The sequence below is a fragment of the Adelges cooleyi genome, unplaced genomic scaffold (genome assembly GCF_023614345.1).
Source record: "Adelges cooleyi isolate 19-005CV unplaced genomic scaffold, UGA_ACOO_1.1 ACOO_flye_CR_arks_rails_tigmint_CR_PRNA_108, whole genome shotgun sequence".
Lineage (NCBI taxonomy): Eukaryota > Metazoa > Arthropoda > Insecta > Hemiptera > Adelgidae > Adelges > Adelges cooleyi.
The window spans coordinates 16,317,717-16,340,433 of record NW_026095761.1 but is presented as its reverse complement, the minus strand read 5'-3'; the positions used below and the strand labels follow the sequence as shown (position 1 = coordinate 16,340,433).

The 22,717-nt window shown below is 36.1% G+C and overlaps 1 protein-coding gene across 5 annotated transcripts in view; it reads right to left on the bottom strand.

Moving 5' to 3' along the window:
- The window catches only part of LOC126845532 (LIM domain only protein 3-like), an 89,897-nt gene that overhangs the window by 43,441 nt on the left and 23,739 nt on the right, over positions 1-22,717 (bottom strand). For 3 of the 5 annotated variants that reach the window (XM_050584226.1, XM_050584197.1, XM_050584236.1), the window contains exon 2: positions 14,175-14,229. The exons of 1 other annotated variant lie outside the window; for it this stretch is intronic. The gene's annotated coding sequence lies outside the window, so the exon portion shown is untranslated. The remainder of the gene's footprint in view (positions 1-14,174; positions 14,230-22,717) is intronic. One more of the 5 variants, XM_050584206.1, reaches the window with a different exon arrangement.

Below are 22,717 nucleotides of genomic sequence, written 5' to 3'. Positions count from 1 at the left end.
CGCGTCCAACGCAACAACAACGTACGCATTGTCTTTAAACGACATTGTTTTGTAGATCTTCGCATTTATTTTTAACCATATAAAAACACAAGGCGATTTCCCGAGCATACGTAAAACTGTACGTTTTTACCAAAAGTCTTAATCAAAATAAAATGTTACAGAATGATTAATTCAAGTCGTCTATATGCCACGCTCGACGAAATTGTCTGTTCACCCTTGAAAGTGACTAACTAAAGTTTTTATCATTTACTAAACGACATTTTGAAAACAAATATTTTTTTCTTACTGTAAAGGCAAAATAAGACCGAAAAATAGTGTACAGGCCAAAGCTGAGGTCTGCTTGACTTTCAAAGTAACTCTATACAACTGTAAATTGGCGCTTCCATCTTAACGTGTACTGTTTTAAAAACAATCTTTTCCGAGTATACTTTTCAAACCAGAAGTATTTTCTTAAAATCGTTACCATCCAACAGTACAATTTAAGGCGAGTGTAAACTTGCGGTAAATAAGTCTATATTTTGAAAGTGTATCTAAGTCTTAACCATAAAGAGCTTGACGCAAACGTCGGGTAAAAAAATAACATTATTTTTTTCTCCGGTCGGTTTATTAAAATTTCAAAACATCAAAAACCGGCCGCCGTTTAAAGGACTTAATATAATTTGCTAAATACTTTTAAAAGCCTAAAATATATTTAAAAACGTGAACCTCGGTCGGAAATTTAATAGCAATTATTAAACGTTAAACAGTTTTTGTGTGCTTACAAGTATTATTTTATATGGTTAAAACCATTTATGAAAAGTAAATATTTTGTGAAAGATTACAAATAAATACAAACAAAATATTACATAAAACATTATTATTTGTTTAATTACACTAATTATTTTTAAATAAATTACGACCACAGTAAGGATTATATTACCATTTTTGTAACTATTTTGTAATATACTTTATTTTACACACAAATAAGTTTTAACATTGGTATGTTGACGGTTTTTTTTTTAGAATTAGCGCAGTTAAAAATTAAAAAAAACATCTTTAGGGATTAGTATTAGTATTATAGAGGCTTCGCACAAGGTTTTTTTTTTACAACAGCCGTACACAATATTATATTATTATGCTAATGCGATTAAGTGTGTAACGCAGCACTTATACTGTCCCCGGTTGCATACTTCATGCGCTTTGAGGTGAGCTGTTTAACGCAAGTCACTCGATCGAGCCACTTTACCTATATACATAAAAGTTCTATCCACATGATTTGGCTATATCAAATAACAATGTCAAGTGACCATAGGACGGTAAATACCAATTTGACAGATCGTTTGAAAAAATATCTGCTACATAGTACCAGTTCAATACTGATTAATTACAAATAATCAATTATGTGAACTAATAAAACAAAACAACAAATAGCGCGCAAAAATGTCAAAATTATGTTTACACGAAACATTACATCGATTTAGAATTGGTTTACTTAACCATCAATAATTATGTTACTCTATTATTGCACTTGTAGGTATAAAAAATTAAAAATGGACGAAACATTCGCACACCATAACAAGACACCATACTAATCATACAAACTATAAAAGTAATTTAGTTCATGACTATAGTTGTGACCATAAAGTTAATTGATGACAGTTTATGATAAATGATAATAAAGTTGCAGTATTTATGTATTATCTTCCTGTACAGATTCACAAAAACAATTCATATGTGTTAGTTTATTTTTTTTTTTATCGATTACCTTGTGGTGTCCGCTTCTTTAAATAATATTCACGAGTATTGAGAAACGCGTACACGACCGAATGTGCAGTTGTAATATACAGCAGTTGTAATGTGCAGCAATATACATATGTACGTGTATAGTGTACGTGTGTGTGTGTGTATGAATGTTGCCAGCAAATCGTACACGGTAGTTCTGCAGAAGTGGTAGATTTAATTAATGTGGGAACAGTGCTGAATCGGGACCGTAATGAATTTCCACGCAGTTTTCCGGAACCGGCTTCATTAGCGGAAAGGCAGTCCACGGATAATTTGAATGGCTTTGGCCCGCCTCAACTCTCTGCCTATCGCCCAAATAGTAACTATTAATTAAAAAAATCCACTACAACCCTATCGCACACTCTGTCGTCCGCCCGTGTGCCACACCGGTATTTGTCAGATGTATAGCGTTTGAATACCAACACGCGAGCGTGCAAAATTAATTTACTAAAATTGGTTTTCGCGACACTATCAAAAACGTTCCTATAATTTAATTCAAACCACCCGACTGTGAAGTATGTTTCCAACAAGAGTAGATCATGCGGAATTAAAGCAGTTTATAACGTCCTCGGTTGACATTTTTTGGCGTTCGAAAGCGATGGGTATACACTACACTGTAATTACATAGATTTCCCAGTGTACTTAACGTTTAAGCACTTCAAATTTTGACCACGTTGCTGCGAAACTAAGAGAAGGTTGGTTATTTGTTATCTTTTTGTTCAACGAGACCTTAATGCGGCTCGAACTTTAAGTTTCGTTAACGTTTCGTTGAAAAGTACGATAGATGTACGAGATTTGAATTGTGTACCTACCTTATTTTAATTGTTCAATATTTTGTATAATCACTTTCACCCATGACATTAAACTAATGGTCACTCCGTCTCGCCAATCATGTTTTCAGGAACCTGTCAACTGAACGTTCGTTTATCCGAGACAATGCGCAAGTAACGTCGCGGCGGAGTTTTTATTTTTTTTAATATTACAAAATACAATATAAATATATAATAAAAACTCGGTGTACGGCGTGGCCGCAAAAGAGGGTATACATAGTTTGTGGGGCCAAACACGATATATTATATTGCCGACGGAAATAATGTGTGTAATGTCGTAATATATATATATATATATATTATATCATATACGTATCCGTTGCGGCGGCCAATTTCAATAATTCCCAACGAGGGTTGAAACACTTGCAGCGCCGCCATGGAGAGCAATAACCGGAAACAGGCAAAAACCCTGTGCCTCGTCCGTCAAGCGGCGTAAGGGGTGCCGGAGGAAACAGGGGGGGGGGGTGGTGGTTTCTTGTCCGCGTTGACTTTATTATTAGAATTTCCAACGGGCAAGTATACACACACGCATTGCCTGCTGCTACCGTCGCCGTCGCCGAGGAGAGGTCAGAAAGACGGCGGCGGAGAGTTATATTACATATGCGGCGAAAAGGTCCAAATCGATATAACGAGTGTGTGTGTGTGTGTGTGTGTGTGTGAGCGGCGCAGTGGTGGACGGCAGGGGGAGGGGGTGGAAAAACCTCTTAGCAATATTGCAAAGAGATGTAGGAGTGTTTGATCGAAAACACCTTAAATAAGAAGGGGGCTTTGACTGTAGGTCATGAATGAGCAGCGCGCGTCAGGGTGCGACGCGGCGGGCGCTAGGGGAGAGGAAAATCGTTTTCCGAATCTAATATATGAATGAAATGGGGAAGAAAAACCAATTTCGAGTATCGCCGCCGAAACCAATACCCGTCGGTCGGGCGTTATTTAATCGATAACTATCACACATGATACATGGACCACGCCGCCGATGCTTTATACCCTGTACAGCCGCCCTACCCCGTGCGTATTCTGCCGTTAAATTGGCTTCGCAGGCTGTATGACGACCCAAAAGGTGAAAGAGGACGAGGTGAAGGAGACGACTTCTCTGTTCGGACACGAGACGGCCAAAGGTGCGCAAAAAACCTCTTTCACAAAATATTACACTTCGAGCTTTTTATTTTCCTTTAACCGTTCGTGTTACATGTAAAAAAATAACATACTAACGTGAATATAGTAATTACTTAATTGCCTTGACAAATCTTTACTGAACATTTGAAAATTACCACTAAGGAATGAAGTATGAAAATAGTCAAATGTATTTTCCTCCAATTTTTCATATTACTTTATAAAGTAAGCGCTCAAACGAATTTCTGAACCATAAACCTACACAAAACAATAAACGAAATACAATAAGTGAACATTCCGAGCCTTTGCCTATAAGCGAGGCAATTCGATTTCTTTTTATAATTGCAGATTTCCTTGGTAAATATAGGTGATATTATGTACTGAATATTGTTTTAAATTCTAATTAGGACGTACTGATTTTTAGAGATCATTCTTGGTTTATGAAATTGTATACGACCCCTCTGTGACCTCTCGCCTTCTAAACTCTGCGCTATTGTTTTACGACTTCCTTCATAGGTATCGGTCTGGCTTTTACGCCACCACATTTCTGGACCGGAAGAGGCGCTAGCTGCAGGAAATAATTGTTGCTTTTTTTTCTAAATTCAGTTTAAAAACTACAGGTACGTCTGAAACAATTTTTCAGCGTTACCGCGGAACCGTAGTCGTTTACGTCCGACGACTATTTGATATAATATATTATTACACGTGTGTGCGTTTCTGGGATTGGGAAATGATAAAAAAAAGAAATAGATTTCCCTAGCGTGTTGTGTTATAGTATTCGCGTGTATAGACAAATGTGTAGGTGTGTGTAATGTGTATGTACAAAATACCGACGACGGATTAAACGACGAATATAATATATTATAACTATATATATATATATATCAAGTCCCTCAGCGCTCGTATATACAGATGAAGTATTATGACTCTTATACGATCATTATGATTATCATCGCCGTCGTATACCGATGTCTATTCTCACGGGCGTCGGGATTACAATAATGAATAAAAAAAAAAGGAAAACAAAAGAGTTTTAATGATTTATTTTGATACACGAGCCGCGCCGTCTAAGCACTTAAATCGTATGCAAATCATGAATAATAAGGGCTAGTACAGACGTTGTGGTGGTGGTGGTGGTACCCTTTAAATTACAACCCTTTTGCGAGGTATTATTATCATAACGAAATCCCTTTTGATTGAGGGTTTGTTATGACACGGGTCGGTGGCGTCATTAAAAACTCGAAATGTTAACGATGCCGCGTTGCTTTCGATACGGCGCGGCATATCGTCGTTTACCCTTACACTGTATACAGGCGTATAAAATATAACAATACTCGTATTGTTATAACGCCTTGTTCTCCTTTGACAACGTGACTGGAAAATCAACCGACTCCTGAGAAATTACCGAACACACCATCCTGGGAATACAATATTCGCAGACAATGTACATCAAAAACCTCTATGCTTAATTGTTCTAGTCTATATTTAATCGTTTGCAAACTGACTGTTTGCACGTGATCCCTGGAATTATTTATTGAAACAAAAACATATTTCGTTAATGTCTTGCAGATTACTTTCATCCATAATTTATTGAAACCCAATCAAAAACTACTGGATTAATAAGAATTAACAACCTGCTCTTTGAACATTATGTTATTTTACCTACTTTAAACCCAAGAGAAAATTAAAATAAAAAATAGCAAATTTAACTACTATGTGTAAAATTAAAAAAAAAATTGTTACTTTGTTACTTTGAAACAAATTGGATTAAAATTAAATTAATTAAATTCGAAGTTAATTCACAACTTGTAACTTAGTTACAATTATTTCATTTTACATAATAGATGTAATACATTAACTGTCGTTAGCACCAACTATCGTTAAAATATATTCAATAGTTAACAATATTTAAACTATAGGTTAAAATTTACTTATAATGTTAAAATGATACTTTGGTAATTTTTGCTCATATTTTAAGTATGGATATAAAATTAGAATTATAAAAAATCGCATTTTTGTAATTGTTAACTTTTTATTAATTTATAGTGACGTATATACGAGAATTTAAGCGCAGCTGTTTTCTCTATTGAGCTCTAACTGTACAAAATATTAAAAACGGAAAGTTTTGTAGACAAATATGTGAGTGGCAGACACTTAAAATCTGCTAGCCACCCCTTTGTTTCATTGTTTTAAGTGCCGTCATGTTTTATTTTTAAAGCATAATTTATTTATTTGCCATATTACACCCTCGAACAGTAAAAATGATTAAACAGACACAAAAGTAAGAAAAAACAATAATAATAATAATAAAATCCTATACTAATAGTAGAAGCTTAAAGTTAATATTTTAACGTGATTGCTTTCATATTGAAAAACTATAAAGGAAAAAACCAAAATTGGATACATCATTACATGATACCAATAGATGATTTAGTAAACTAAATTGAACAATGAACATAGATTATAGAGAGATTTTAGAGTTATAAAAAGGATTGGTGAAACGTGCTTTAAATGCGGTTACTTTTAAACCAATTTCACTCAATATCTCATAAAAATATTTAAATGAGTCCGTATAATTAATGTAATCCATGAAATTCTTGACCCATTGTAGTTTGTTATCTTTAAATAATGCTTTTCCGGAAAATTTTGAAAAAAGTGACTATTCTTTTCAATGCATACACAATATGATATACAAGCCGTCCGGCTAATATTACTATTATTCTTTAGAAGTATTGGACTAATTCCGCCAATCATTATTACCCGGTTCTTTCTATACCACATGTATAGGAATTAATCGGTAATGTCTTACTGTATATTATCTTTTTGGACCTTCTCTCACTACTCTGCGCACACGTTCATTATCGTTATAGCTTCTATACCATCTCTCGCATAGCTTGTCCAATTAGTATGAAACCCATCTGTATAATATTCTCTCTTCGTATTATGTACTCCTAAACTATCCAGCGTGTATGCATTTTTTATGTTGTCTAAAATCAATCCGCTTGTCCTCCATTAACGTTCTTATTTCCCATTCGTTATTCACCCGTCTGAAGTTTGTTAATATTATTCACGACGACCTTTCGTTTTGTGAAGTAGATAGTTAAAATTGTTCGGTTTCTGTACGCTGCGACGGGGCACAAGCCCGATACGGGCGACCGGGAGCTGCATTAACTTTTCACGACTCGACGGCGGGGAAGATGTATGTACATGTTCGCTCGGGTCCCTCATTTCAGTCAATTAAGGAGACGGTTTTTATTATTAATCGAACGGTTTGTCACTTAGAGCACTACCCGGCCTCGACAAACCACCTCCCCACGCGCGTTACCACTGCAGCAGTACTACTGCCATACTGTTAACTCTACGCATACTACATAATCTTTTAGCCGCCACGGTCTATGCCATCGTGCTCGTATGATGTGTGTGTGTGTCTAAAACGTGTAAGCGGATAGGATTTATACAGGAGTATATTATGCGTGTGTGTGTGTGCGCGCGCGCGCCCGGCGTTATAATGGACCCGGGGAGTGAGGGAACGGCTGGACGCGGGGGGGGGGGGAGGGAGTGTAAGAGATGAGTGAAAAACCAGAGAGCTCCATTAGAGCCCATTAATGGGTTTTGAGTGGTGACTGCCGCGGACCAAGAGAGTGGTTGCTCCGCCGCCAGCAGAGTTGTCGACGAGGGACGGCCGGGTGCGGGGCCGCAACCACCGTCACCGCCCGCGGATGGCTTTAAAGTTGCTCCTCGCCCGTCCGTTCCTTCCCCTTCCCCCTCCCCACCGTCAGCCGCGTAATGGATGAGAAAACTTATAAAGTAAAGTGCGTATATATATATATATATATATACCTGGTAGACGGACGAGAAGTTTGCGGCAGGGCAATGAATGGCGGCACGCGCTCGCCGTCGGGCTTTTTAAAGTTCGACGCCGAGTCCTTTTATACGCTTCCTGCTACGGCACTCAAAACATTTGGGCGACAAACCCCTTGCTGCCCTCCCCGTGGCCCGTGATACCCGCTTGAGTGCCTCGGCGTATTAAAAATGTATTCCTCCTGGTGGCCGCCGTTAATTTTTCGGTTTGCACCCAGCCGGCGCACTAGGTACGTATAGGTATCGTCCTCTCAGCACTCTCGGTATTGTACAACGCGCGCTAACAAGCTTTGGCGTACACCTTTGATCCTTATCAAGAGTAGAGTGTAACTAATTCGAACCTCCGGTCGACACTATACACCTACATTGGGGGTAGTGTGCACAAATACCTTTACGCTCTGCACAATATAATGTTTCAACGCTATCGAGTTGCTTCACAGTAGTCTACAGTTCCTCACCGATCAATGCTTAAATTTAGATTATAACGCGCTGGCCAACCAAACAGAAATGGCAAATAACCCGGTCATATCCACCCAACTCCGACGCGTGAATTGAACTTGACGATTGAGTAGAATTATTATAATACGCTGTATTACGAATGTTCTGCCAACTCACTATTTGGTAATCACTCGGAAAGTGGTTTCTTTATAAGTTATTAAGCATAAAACGTAATATAATTTAAAAACAAGAGATGTTTACAAGAAGTTGAAAACGTGCATACCAGTTTCTGATAATGAACAGTCGTTTTCAATTAAAAAGCTATTTTCGCCGAGGATAATTAATTTGCAGTTTTAATGTTGGTATAGCGCGAACGCCGTGGCGCTTACAAAATATAGAACTGAGCATTTTATAAAACGCAACGAGCACTGCGCCACGTTGAAAAACACTTCCAGCAAGTAAACATACTAAGAGTAATGATTTTGAACGGGATGATAATGTAGTAGTTTTGGTCGAAACATTGTAATTTTCATGAATAAATCTGATTAATACATTTTTTACATGAGTTAACCCCAAATAGCTCGAATGTATATGGCGGTTAAAGCGGCCACGGGCTAGTGAATTTTTTTGGAAAATATTACAAACACACGACGGTAAATGGATTTGTCAATTAAATCGCTATTTCCACTATGAACCCGGAGGAAGTGGAGTGATTACATAACGACTGCATGGCAGTGCGTGCCAGTGCGTTTCCATTAAATATAACGCAATAACTACAATAATAATGTTTCTAAGTAACGTATTAAATCGTGGAGAAAATTGATTTCCCCTTTTCGACGCCAAAGCACGCGGAACTACTCTTTCAGATGATTTAATTAATTCGAATATTAGTTTGAAATAACACAAGCAATATATTAAGTAACAATAATTAATCGCTATGCCGCTCGTGCAGAATAAAACTGTAAAATACAATTTATAGAGTGTATAATTCGGAAAGAATCGATTTGAAATCTTAAGCACATTATTAGAAACAGATCGTATTTAAATTTAATGGAATTTCTTATAACATTTTACATGTTTACCTATAAGACGAATCATTGTTGTCAAAATCATGCATATGTACACATTGCACAGTATTGGGCTATTTTAATTCCTTAACAAGAAATTAAGAGTAGCTAAGTTGTCTAGAAATTATGCTGGCATTAACAGTTGACTGATGTATGACGGGTTTGTACTTTGTACACCGAGTGAAATTTTGTAATAGAAAACACTAAACAAAATTTTCTATTTTTTCTATTTTGTATTTAATACAACAAAAAATACCTAATAAAAAAGTAGGGGGCTCCACTTACCTGGATTGCAATCTAAAAACGCAGTAACCGTATTGTTAGTTAGTGTCAAATAGTTTTAAACTTTAAAGCTTTACTATAAAAATTCCCTAGATCTGATCTAGATGGGGTCAACTAATAGGAGTAAGCAAACGGATTTTTTTTTTTTTTGGAAAACGCTCGCTGGTTGGTGTGATTGCTTTACCTCGTCGGTTTTATTTAGATGCCAGTTGTGTAACGGACAAGAGTATAGTTATTAGTTGTTATTAATTAAAAACAACAAATCGTAATCAATGTACACTTTGAACGCCTACGGTTATAATAATAATTATATCATGGCTAACACACATAATGGCTGCGGTCTAGTCTAGCTCTGTTAATCAACTAATTTGCAAACCGAACGTTACATTTCGGATGAATAATGTCCGTCCATAGAGAATAGGCATAATAACACAATCATAGTTCGCCGTTATAATAATTGCATTAGAAATGCTTGATAGACAAACAAACGAATCCCTTAGAAACCATCGGGCTCGCTTTACCCCACGGAATTTGGGCACTCGCGTGATATTTGGTATTATTATCGTAACGTCTAATTGAATATCCAACGGCGAACGGCCCGAATGGATTTGGCCCATTTAAAGGAGAGTAGTTTAGACGCGCCAAGTATTATATTATGTCAACGGATTTTTGACCGTAAAGAGAATGGCCGTGCTTTGACCCCGTCTTAGAAGCAAACTTAATTAACGTCAGAAGTAATCGACTCCGGAGCGTGGACATGACGGCAAAGACCACGAAGGGGAGGGATTTAATTAATCAGAGAAACTTTTTGGGGAAATCCCCTCGAAGCCGCGGAAATGGACCATTTTGACGGTCTGTCGGCGCTCGTTTTCTCATTGTTCACGGCGCGGCGTACGGTGTACATATTAAATTAATCCCATTAGGTATTAATGTTCATTATTACACGGCCAATCGCATGCGTGCTGGTCGTCTCTTTGACGGAAACTTCAAATCAAATTTGCTGTTACTTGTTTGCCCTTGAACTTTGTATACAATGGCGTAATAACCCGATTATAATAAATATGTGTACACACACACATGTATGGGGGGCTCGAGCAACGAAGACGAGAGAGACAAATTGGTTCCCGCGTTATAATTGCGTAATCTAAGACGTATTTTCAGAAAACCTACCGTTGTCCGTGTAATATAATTTAGCAATGATTATGATGAGTTGTATAATTTAATTCTATAAGGATTGACACCGCCAATGACTGGTAAACAATCGCACACAGCTGCTCAACACGGACAAGTGTAATAAGGTTTATGTCGATTAATGATGCTGAAATCAGTGTTTTAATGCTTCCACGTATTGTTTAAATGTCTAACATGTCATTACTTATCATGTCGGAGAAAACGCATAAATAGGTAGAGAAGCTTCCGATCAATACAAAACTAATGCCGGAAATTTCATTTCGAATTAGCTTATTTCTATTACACCGGACATTCTCATAGGTGTTAATCGTTGGGCACTAGCCAAACATCACATGACAGGTTACAGGTGCAACATCTTCCGTGTTATGCAAGTGGACGTTTTAGGTTTATCTTCCTAGTAGGTACACCACACTGCGGTAGTACACTATTTGCACTGCCGCAGCTTAATAACTGTAACGTTTCCCAATAGCAATTACTTATATATTATGTTTCTAGAGTTGGCACTCGTCCCGTATTTAATTATCAGTTCACCCTTCGAAGAAACGCGGTATTTCATTATGGTTCCTTTGCTCTATACTATACATAAGGATTTAACAGCTGCGTTTTCGATTTCAGACGGATTCGCTTAATTGTGGAGCTCCGGAGCAATTTGCCGGGGAGGAGAGTCCCGAAGAATTTAATTTGAAAGAGCCGGGCAATAATCATTAAAAGGGCAATAATTAGTCAGTTTTACGGTAGGACGCGCGGTTGTTAAATACGAGAACGAAATGAAAACGGGCACAGCTCATGTAAAACCCCCCCCCCCAAAAAAAAAGAAAGAAAAATAATCCATATCGAAATGCAACGCGCTTGGCAATGTTCGGCTCAAAAATCGTAAATTATTTATGTTTTAATTTCGAATCGACCCGGTCTGTTGTCCCGGTTGTTGTTGTTGTTATAGTTGTAATTTTTCATTCCATTAAGTCGAAACGGTTAGCCTGCAGATAATAAGTTTTCTAATAAATTTCTTAATTAATTTTCCGACTAACAACGTCGTTGTTCCGCGAGACCGTTTCGGCTCTCGTTCCACGTTGATTAAACGGCAAAACGTTTTAAAGAGAAGCTCGATTGTCCCCGATTGCCGCCATTCCACGCGTGTGTTTATTCGAAACTTTGATTTCTCCCCCTGCCCGTGTTCTCATCAAGTCTACGGGTGTAACTCTCCTCGAAAAACGTTACACGTATTCTACAGCTTGAATGTGTTCAGTTTTCGATTTACAGTCGTTTGTACAACAAAAACGTGCTCAAATATAAACCGTGGTACCTACTAGATTTTTTTTAAAAATGTATCCTAAATTGGAGACTCGGTCGTCTATTGTTATTTACTGATATTTGTATTAGTTGGACCGCTATTTTGCCATCTTTGGCCGTGACAATGTATATATATATATATATATATTACATAACATAATAATAATATAATATGTTCTATAGCCATATAATATTTTATATCATGTTTTTGAAGGTTAAGGTTGATTTGGGAAAGGCCGGTAAATTTCGAATATGTAATTTTATAGGAGAAAAGGAAATGGTGTATAGTATGTTTAAACGACAAAAAAAGTTTAGCTGCATTGCAATTTTCCGATTATACGAGGATTATACTGTACTGCTAGTGACAAGTTAAGTCTAAAAATATAATAAAAACGACAGAATGTTATTTTGAAATGCCTGGTAGGCGCGAGGGTTGTGCCAGGTCATCTGTTGTTGCGTTTGCTTTTGATTTATATAAACACATTGATTAACGGTTTTAGTGGCGTCAAAACGTCTAGTAAACTTTTGAATCTGTTGCCTGTGTACAAATTGCAATAATATTTTCACAATAGTCTAATAATGTGAATAATAATAATGTATAGCAGAGGATTTCCACGGACGCGAGCACGTTTTATCTTGCTATCGTTACACATATTATGTGATACGTACCCGGTACCTATAATGCATGCAAAACGACCAACAATTAGACAGCGCTTTCCAAAAAAAAAAAACTTATATCTAGTCCGCCACTGTTCCACCGATTCATTCCACGAATGAGGTTTTACTAAAAAAATAACCTATTCAAATTCATTATATTTTCAAGGAAAACGGCATATTCATAAAAATATCATATGAGAACGTAAAAAAAAAAAATACTCTGTCCCGCAGGAAACGTTTTCATAGCATGCGTTTAAGGTGGAAAAAAAATAGTACATGAAGAACAAAAGCCGTTGACTCACTCGCCGCCACCGTTTCATTCACACACGGTCGTCTTCCGTATAGCTGATGTCGATCATACGCACATGACCTAGAAACACTTGTATTATCTGTCATGCTCACACATACAAACCGTGAACTAAATAGGTATGGCATATTAACATTTGAAACCGAGACGGCACTATAATATAAGAGTTAGTGTAATCTTTTTGTTATGATAAATCAGACAGGTAGGGACAAAATAATTAATGACAGCCGGTACAAGTTCACAAGGTATATGTTAGGTTCAAAAGGTTTATATATATATATATATACCTAACATCGAAAAAGACTTAAATTATCGCTTAACGACGTTTAAGTATTCTTCTTCTTTTATTTTAAACCATAATACAAGCATAGAGCATACGCGTCGGTATGATACACTTGTACATCTGTTTAGCTTCTCGATCAGACGTCACGCGCGTGTCGATCGGGCACAAATAACAAATTGGTCATACCCAATATAATGCTATTCATGCCTACACTGACGTTAATCCTAAGTTAAAGCCCTAATACTTTAGCTACGGTTTAGAATATTGTAGACACCCGAAATCAATGTGAAGCCTAAAGAATTCGTTGAGCTAAGGCGATCATTCATGACGTAATATAAAGCTGTTCAGGTGGACACATAAGGAAACAGATTACGTCAACGACCTTATGGAAACACAATAATTCCATCGGGATTTTTCTGTTTTTTTTTTTGTAATGTAAATATTGGTAAAGAAAACACATATTTTATTGGATTACAATCGCAGAAATAGAAAGTAACTTATAGGAGCTTGTAAAAATTGATACAAGGGGAACATTACCATCTAATTATTAGAAGTGACAATATTATAATATAAACATAACATATTTTTGTCAAAGAAACCTAATAGAATCGGTTTTCTAGGAGAACTTAATAGAATACAATTTTAAGAGAAATAAAGCCGCTAAATTCAATTTGGTTGAACAGCTGAGAAAAACGATTTATAGTAAGTTCATTTTCCGGTATATCTATTGAAAGTATTTCAATATATTTTTTTGAAAAGCTTACAGCATTCTTCGTGGAGGCTAAAAAGCCGATTTTTTATATTAAGTTTTTAAAAATCTAAATGCATTTATTAGAAAAACTAAAATATAAATACAAAAAATTAAAAATCCGCGTTTAGCCCCCATAGAGTATATATTAAATGATATACCAACAATTGTTATTTTTTTTGTAATATGTTAGTAAAATGATTTCGGGTTTGGCTTTTTCCATTGCTTTTATAATTTTAACAAACAATAATTGTTTATCATTTCAATTTATGATGACTTCCTCAATATTCTTCTATGAACGTATTGTTATTGTTTCATGTAACATTTAGTTAAATATTAAATTACTTACCTACCTAATGGGTAGATAACAAATCCTCGTCTTGCGGCAAATCACTCTTTAATTCCTAAAAAACAAAAACAAAAAACCCTTTAGTAAAATATACACGTGTATAAACTATCAGGATGTGTTGTGTGTATTATTTTATGAAGGGCTGCTAATCTTTACGGTTGTCGCCGGGCTTTGTAAGGCTACCGCGCGGTGGCACGTGTTTCCGGTTACTGGTCGCATCCGGATAACGCGATTTATACAAAGTCGGGTAAACCGTGTTTATAATACAAAGCAATTATGAATAATTGTCGTTTAACGGAACGCGGTTTTGCACGAGTTGCTCAATTTTCCGACCGTCTGGTAGGAAAAAAACCATTTCGAATAAAAAGAAGGGGAGGAAACGATAAAGCGGCTTAAGCCGGATGCTGTCGTACGTGTGATGTTTGCCCATAAGGGACGGATTAAGGCTGAACAGGTTTTATACCCGTTAATTGTATACACCCGGACTGAATACGGTTTATAAATTATCATAAAAAAAACTGATATTTTTTTTTCCTTTTTGAAATTCCACCGAATATGTTGAATAGTATATTATTATACATGTAACAACGTCGGGCACCTACCCGTATCGCGCCCGATTAGTTTTCTTTCACACTAGGGAGATTTGGAAAACGCCTATTATATTGAACGTAGGTACACGACTTTTTTTTTAATACTTCGACTATTAATATTATAATTTTCCTTTTACACACGCCAGCGTGTGCCTTCGATATAGGCCGGTTTCTCGAAATAATAATAATGTAAGTAATACTATAATAACCTCCTCCTTTTTTTGAAGTCTGTTAAAAATGGAAACGTTCCAAAAAATCAAAAAATATACCATTATTATTATTGCTCGACGAATGATTACATTATTATACTATTATTTCATTACCATTATTATTAAAAGAAAACGGATGCTGAAATGGCACATAGTATATTGTGTTATCTGGAAGACACTATGACAACCGTTTCAGATCGGAACGGACAATCGATTACTTTCGTCTCTAGCGTCGTTTCATTACACATATTATAGATACACGGCGTGTATACAATAATTATTATTATATAGGTACCAACATATTATTATAATGCCGTATAGGCACACAGTGTGTTTTAGTTAATACCGTTTTTGAAATTAGCCGTACACACAGCCTTTTACGGAGTAGACACATAATTGATTATGTACAGACTTCTCGGGCAAAAAAAAAAGGCCACCGTTTGCATAACCCGAATTAAAAGCGCCTTATTTTTTATTTTATAAATTAGTACTAAGTGCGTGAAAATAAAAAATAATCTGTCATTCTGACAGCGTTTTCGTGCACGGAACGTTATACTTAGAGCTTGTTTTGGCTATACTTTGGGTTTATTTATATATTATATTGCCATCCTTATAATAACGAGAGATGATTCATTGATAAAACACGGGAGCACCTTCCACCCTGCTTCCAACGGGTTTTCAGAGTCTGGTGTAAAATCGTAAAACAATTTTTTTTTAAATGTTCTTCTTTATTAAATCATTTAAATACATTTTTGCTGACGTATAGGAATATAATACCCCATTCTACAACAAACGAATCTCCCGCTCAACTTATGTGGTCATTCGACACGAACAATATTTGATTTATTAATACCAAACACCAACGAAGTAGTTATTAATAATCAAGTAACCCAAATAAAAAACGGGGGTAAAAGTGACTTACATTTAGATAAGGGGAATGGTGTGTTAGTTAAAAATTACAGAAAAACAGGTGAAAATTGGCAGAAAGGTACATTTACTGATAATATTAGTCATAATACTCATAAAGTAGTTTTTAAATGATGGCTCTGAATGGATAAGACATAATGATCAGATATGGTCACACAGTCAAAATAAAATGGGTTGTCTCCCGCTTCTAACTATTCAGATACGCTTGATAGTGTTGATCAAACAAACTCCGATTCCTTTGAAACTACTGTACCAATAAATACCACAACACAAAAATCTCCTAGGCCAGTCAGGATTAAGAAACCTATTTAGCGTTTTTCTCCTTGTGGTCATAAATAAGTATGCTACTGTATTGTTTATGCATGAAATATTGTTATTGTAATTTGATATTGTTTTTATAATAATTTGTATTATCTATCTATATAATATTAAAAATGTAATTATAGCTAAGTATATTTATTTTGATACTGTTTTAAATTTAAAAACAAAGAAAAGAGGTGTCACGTATCAGCAGTTTATATAAATATATATGGTGGGGATTGTCCACCATATGCGAGTGCTACACCGGCACAACTTGTCATTCGTGTAATTTGGGTTTCACAATAAACGTCAACGAATATTATTACTTTTATAAATCCAATTGTGTTTTACTTTCATACTAAAATATAACAGTAATTATTATGAACGAGCAAGGAAGATTCGCCAAAAAAGTCCTCTCTTAACGTTCGGGCCATTTTTTTGTTTAATTTTTTACTTGTAGGTTTCCGCCCGAATTTGAAGAGACTCTTACAGACAATCCAGTTACAGTGCTATATTCCGTATTATAAAAAATGGATTATACAACTTATGTATGTATTTTCCGGAAAACCTTTTATACGATTTTATTAAGCATCAATAAATATGCCATGCGCTATATAGCTACATGGATGGGTTTAAATTGTAGGTTTTCGTCGTCGGCCTGCACGTGTATCTTTATAAATATACAAATGCTTATTTAATTGCCACCCTTTGGGGCCACCACGGTCGCCTCTGGAACACGCTAAACACATATTACAATATATTATACTCCTTGCGGTCTTGTATAATTTAATCATATACATATATTATACCGGCGTTGAAAAAAAGACTAGGAAGAGGTAGCTCGTTAAGGAAACGCGAGAGGGAGAGGCGCCTTATGGTCTGACATGAGGCCGGTCCGCTAATTGGGCAGCGCTAACGAGAATACAAAACGCTGAGGCGCCGCAGAAGGAATACTACCGGTGGTCTCGATACATTTTGCGTAGATACTATAATAAAATAGTATAACTAAAATATTACTATAAAATGGCGACAATGACAATTTTTCTTTTTAAGTGTTGAGTGTACAAATTAATTAGAATAATAATTACCATTTACTCTAGATAATTGTACACCAAAAAACTGCGTGCGTGTGTAAAAAACTAGCGGAAAAAATGAGAAAAACTTAAAGGACCAATTAAAAAAAAAAATAGAACCCGGGCGTAGAATATATATATTATATACTATGTATATCATTTCTCAGAGCGTATAAATATAATTAATAGCAGATGTTTCTCGTCGATATATACACACATATATTATCATTATACTACGTAGGAGTGTATCATGATTATTATAATAACGTTTCGAGCGGTGTGCGACACCGCTAAGCGCACGAGGGACCCTAATTAGAGCCGCGCTAGAACCATACACCGTCTCCGCTCTTCACATCCAAACGCCTCAGAGCTGTGTTGGTCTAACGAGCGGAAATACACTGTATAGTACATTGTAACAATGTGCATTGGCACGTACCTATGTGTAGGTTTTGGGTTCTACGGGGTAAACGAACAGTAGCCTTGGGTAGTTTTGGTCACCCGCCGGCCGTTAATCGAGTCGTGTCTATAATAAATAATAATATAATAAAATAAAGTGCCGGTGACAAGCGCCGCGGATGTGTCTTCGCAGGCTAATAATAATTCGAAGAAGGTGTGCGTAACCGGTAGTCGGGGCTAAAACAAAGCTGTTTGTGGAAAGAGAGAGAGGGAGAAAAAACGCTTCAGGATAACTCTGACGAAATCGAATTTACCAACGTCGAACACAATGGTAATCAAGTTCTTAGTGACTTGTTCAAGTATCGGTTAAGCACAATATCGGGTCGTTGGAATTTTCAAAAAAATATAATAGGCAAATAAATAGAGATTAATTTATTTCTTCTATGTTTGGAACTACCTAGACGGTGTAACACCTTGAAACCCAATTTATACATTTCATAGGAGTTAGTTCTTTTTATTCTCAAAAAGCAGAAAACAAAAAACCTCTCTTTCCATTCCCCAATTTTTTCACAGTTCTTAAATGCTCGAAATACCTAACAAAATACATTTAAAAAAAAAACAGCTAGTATATTTGTTTTAGCCCAGCAAATGTTTGGTTTTTACCCAAAAATATAAATTGTAACTGAAAAGGATTTAAAAACACAGGGTGTTAACTGTATTGTAGTTTAATAATAATAATTTTTAATAATCCTGTAATCTATTACGTGTAGGCAGTAAGCTTTTATGACGTTAGCCGGCTAAACCATTTTTTCATCTCGATTCACGTTAACCCGTCAAATTATTCTCTCGTTTACCAACATTGTTTGATTTTCGGAGAGTATTAATATAGCGACATAAAATTATGCATTCCTGTTTACCAGACTGAATATTTGTCCGATTGTAGTGTATACATTTTAACATTGCTGCGTTATATTAAATTGCTGTAAGAAAAACAGTACTTATTATTATAAATGTGACTAAATAAGTTCACGCGCCAACCGGAATAGGTAAAAGGTTCACAACAAAAATGCAATTAAAACGTCATCTCGATGACTGATGTTAATTATAGTAATGTTTATCATCAATTTGAGACTGAACAAACGTTTGCCAGCTCACTCGTTGCCGCCGGACGTTTTGCGCGTTGTCATTTGAGCTGTACACAAAAATGAATATACATTATAATATGTGTATATTTCTAGGCTATGACATAATACAGACCTGAAATTGTGTGCAGTTGACGATTTATGCGTTTTAGAAATTCATTTTAAAGAAATACATAATAAACCAAGTACAGTGTAATATTACAACGATTCTGTCAACGTTATTAAATTTTGTATAATACTCAAGAGCCGATACTGTTAGATACTCTTTCTTGGCGTACACTTATCCTCAAGGGTGTGGCTGCGACGATAAGGGGGGGGGGGTTAAGGGAAGAGATCAATTAATGTTTGAACGCACATTTTTGTCATCGTTATATTAATATATAATACATGCAACGTGGATTGCGTGTCGTACACCCACGAGAAGTGTAAGGTATACTGTGCATATATATATATATATATATACATGCGGGGTCTTTGTTGCAGCTCGCGCCTTGTTCTATTACTGCGTCTAATTGGTTCATACTCATTAAAAAGCCCTCGTCGCCAACACCGCCGCCCAGTTCTAATTTAACCGGGGCGAACCTCATTATATTGTCGACCCGACACACACACACACACATGGGCTTACACACAAGCCTGTATGGGCGAAGAGACGACCAACTTAACTCGCTAACTAACAAACTTCCCTTCCCTTTCGTCTAAAGTCATTATTGCCATGTTCTACAGTCTTTGTCAACACCCCAAGCCTCCGCTACCGTATCCTATGTTGAAGCTACTGTACTCGTTATACTAATAATAACAGTAATTATTACAACAACGACAAAGATGAGAAAAAGCTCTCATTAGTTTTGTTTTTGCATGCATTACGGCCAAAATACACTATTATTTCATTTTATTACTCACTCAATTATACCAAAACAAAAATACTTAAAATAACGGCGTCACCGAGTTCTTTGTACCTAAAGCAATATTATATATGTGTATATATTTTTAAAAAAATTGGCCAATTTAATTAAGAAAATAATGTTAATTAGTTAAACATAACAATAATAATGTATGTATGCACATGTTTCCGGTTAGACTAGTTTTAAAAAATTACTGCAACAGTACATTTTTCTTTCTTGCTATACTTTTTAAAATTTTTTGGAGTTAGTATCATCTTTCACACAATTTGTTTTTTTTATAAACCCTATTTATTATTATTTATTTATTTACGCAATCGTAAATTGATTCATTCATATATTAAATCGGTAGTTCTAATTTTAACTTTTAATTACAATCGAAATTTCTATTAACATTTATTTTATAATTTGTAAGTTATTAAAATGAATGTTGATATTTAAACCAACTGTATTTTAAAAGTTACCAAGTGGGATGGTATTCGGGGTTACGGTTTTGAGCATGTAATAAATATAAATACACGGGTACCCAGGAATTTTTAATTATAAAAATTAAATATAATTTAATTTATAATAATTAAATAATACACAGGTTAAGACGCGCGTTCTTATTTACACGAGTACCCATGTATATTAATATCCGTATAATCATAACCTCTAGTTGCTATAATATCTAAACTATTAGTATATGCTATCATAATATTTGATTATAGACAAAATACGTTTATTGGAATGCAGCCGTCGAAAGAACGTTATTAACGCGCCTTTCTTAGTCAATGTCGCTTTAATATAAACTTATGTTGGCACCTAAGGCGTAAACGCATTTTTTAATAAATTAATCACAATTAACGGTAGACTAATTTACAAGACGATCGTGACATCGAAACGAAATAACGATAAGTAATTTCCCCGCCCGGTATAGCAGTGTTGTGCCTTAACGCATTTCTGGACGTTAAAGCCGTCGCATACAAAATACTAATATACAAATTATTATCATTATTACTACTATATTATAATAATATGAACGGTAGTCCTACGCAGAATCATATTATATAGATGCTGTTGTTAGATATCGGTTAAAAGCTTTTCGTTCGGTTCTCGAGAGGGAGAACAAACGACATGACATCTGCGCAGGAAGAGACGGGAGGACGCAGGGAATTAAACCACTCTCTGTAATTGACATTGCTTGTACATCATTAGGGGTCGGACACGCCATTAGTGTAGTGTGTGTGTGTGTGTGTGTGTGTAAGTGTGTGCTGACTGACCGCATTGTGGCCGTATACAAGTCCTGCTTCTCCGCTCGTCCAGATTAAATAAATTAATTGCCCCGGACTGGTTTTCGAGCTCGAACCGACGCAGGCGTCAAACCGTGTCGTTAACGGCCGAGGCTGACAAACAAGTAAAAACAAAAACCGTGCTCTACCGACGTCGGACGAGTAGGCAATCGACAGGTGCCAAACCATTACTGCGGTCGCTGCTTATATTGGATCACGTACCTAACCTACAGGGGTATTTCAATATATTTTTTTTATTGGCCGACCGCCGGCAAACGCGTATAAAGAAAATTATATTAACGCGGCCGATGCCTTTTCCGTCTTTTGCCAAACGCAAACGGTTTAATATTAAAAGGAAATATTCGCGGGTTTTCCTCTCCTATCCTTTTTTTTTTAATGTACACGGTCGTTGCGGTTTGTTTGGCGCACCAATAAAAGCCGACACGTTCTTATTCTTTGACGTTCTCATCCCGCCCCTTCTTCTCACTCTGTCATGCTTACCCCTCTTTTCGCAGACGCCTTCAAAACCAATATTGCTATACACATACATACTCACACACACACGCGCGCACAAAATGCAGTATTCGCTTCGATATTTGCAGTCACGTCGGTGCGGGTCTGCACTTGGCGGAGAAAAAGCGCATCGTTAAAATATTATATAACACTGTACATGAGATTATATTATGATATGTATGGCAGAAAGAGACTAGAGAGTTACATGCAGTAAGATTTTATGTAGGCCTTTGACAGTAAATTCACCGTTTGCTGTTTACAAATATTATATTATACACACACGTTCACACGTTGGTTAAGTGTGACGTGCAACGGACGGGCCCACATGACAACGATTCTTCTTTTCTTAATAGCTAAATGGATTTTTAAAACGTTCAGGAGCGTGGGCGGACGTCCTCTACGGCGATGAGTCACAGTAGCTCAGATGTACAATCTACTTAATAATGTAGAGGATACACGGTGTATGATAAGAACCGTGTGGTTAAACACATCAAAAACCGTGAACGAATTCGAGTGGGTACGTCTCAGTTCTCACACGTGATAGTTATTATACCTATGTATAATAATTATTATATATAATTAATTTTTCTTTTACACGTGCCAACAAATTACAACAATAATTATTGTGGGAGAATGGAATGTGTTTGTACGAGCGACGCCGGTGTCGTTAACTTCTTTCACGTAACGGCTGACAAATTAACAAACAAGAACAAAAAATGAATCAATATTTTAATCGGTTGGACTTCAACTGCAGTCCCTTGGACAATTTGAATCCCTAAGTTGAAGAAGGTGCATTATTAAAGTTAGGTTAAAACAATTACAAAGATTGCTCCATCTATGTCTTAGGTCTTTTTTTTTATTTTGTTACTTACAAATGTTTGAATAATTAATTTTACACAACTGTCACATTCCAATCGAATCAACTCTAAATATTTGTGTAGTTTTTTAAGATGCTCAAATAGTAAGTGGCACAAGTGAATAAGGAAAAACAACGTAAAGTTTACCTCCCGAGTTCTGAGCGCGTTTCAATTATTTTTAAGATAAGTGAATCACTTTGAGCTGATCAACATGAACGCGTGTTGTGGATATACTATGATTGTCTTTGGAAAGTAACAAGAGGAAACCATTAATTTTGTGTAACACAAGTAATTCGATAGCGAGGAAATTGTGCACATTAAAATATAACGTGATCTCTTTGCCCGAGAACAAAGTGTGTGCAT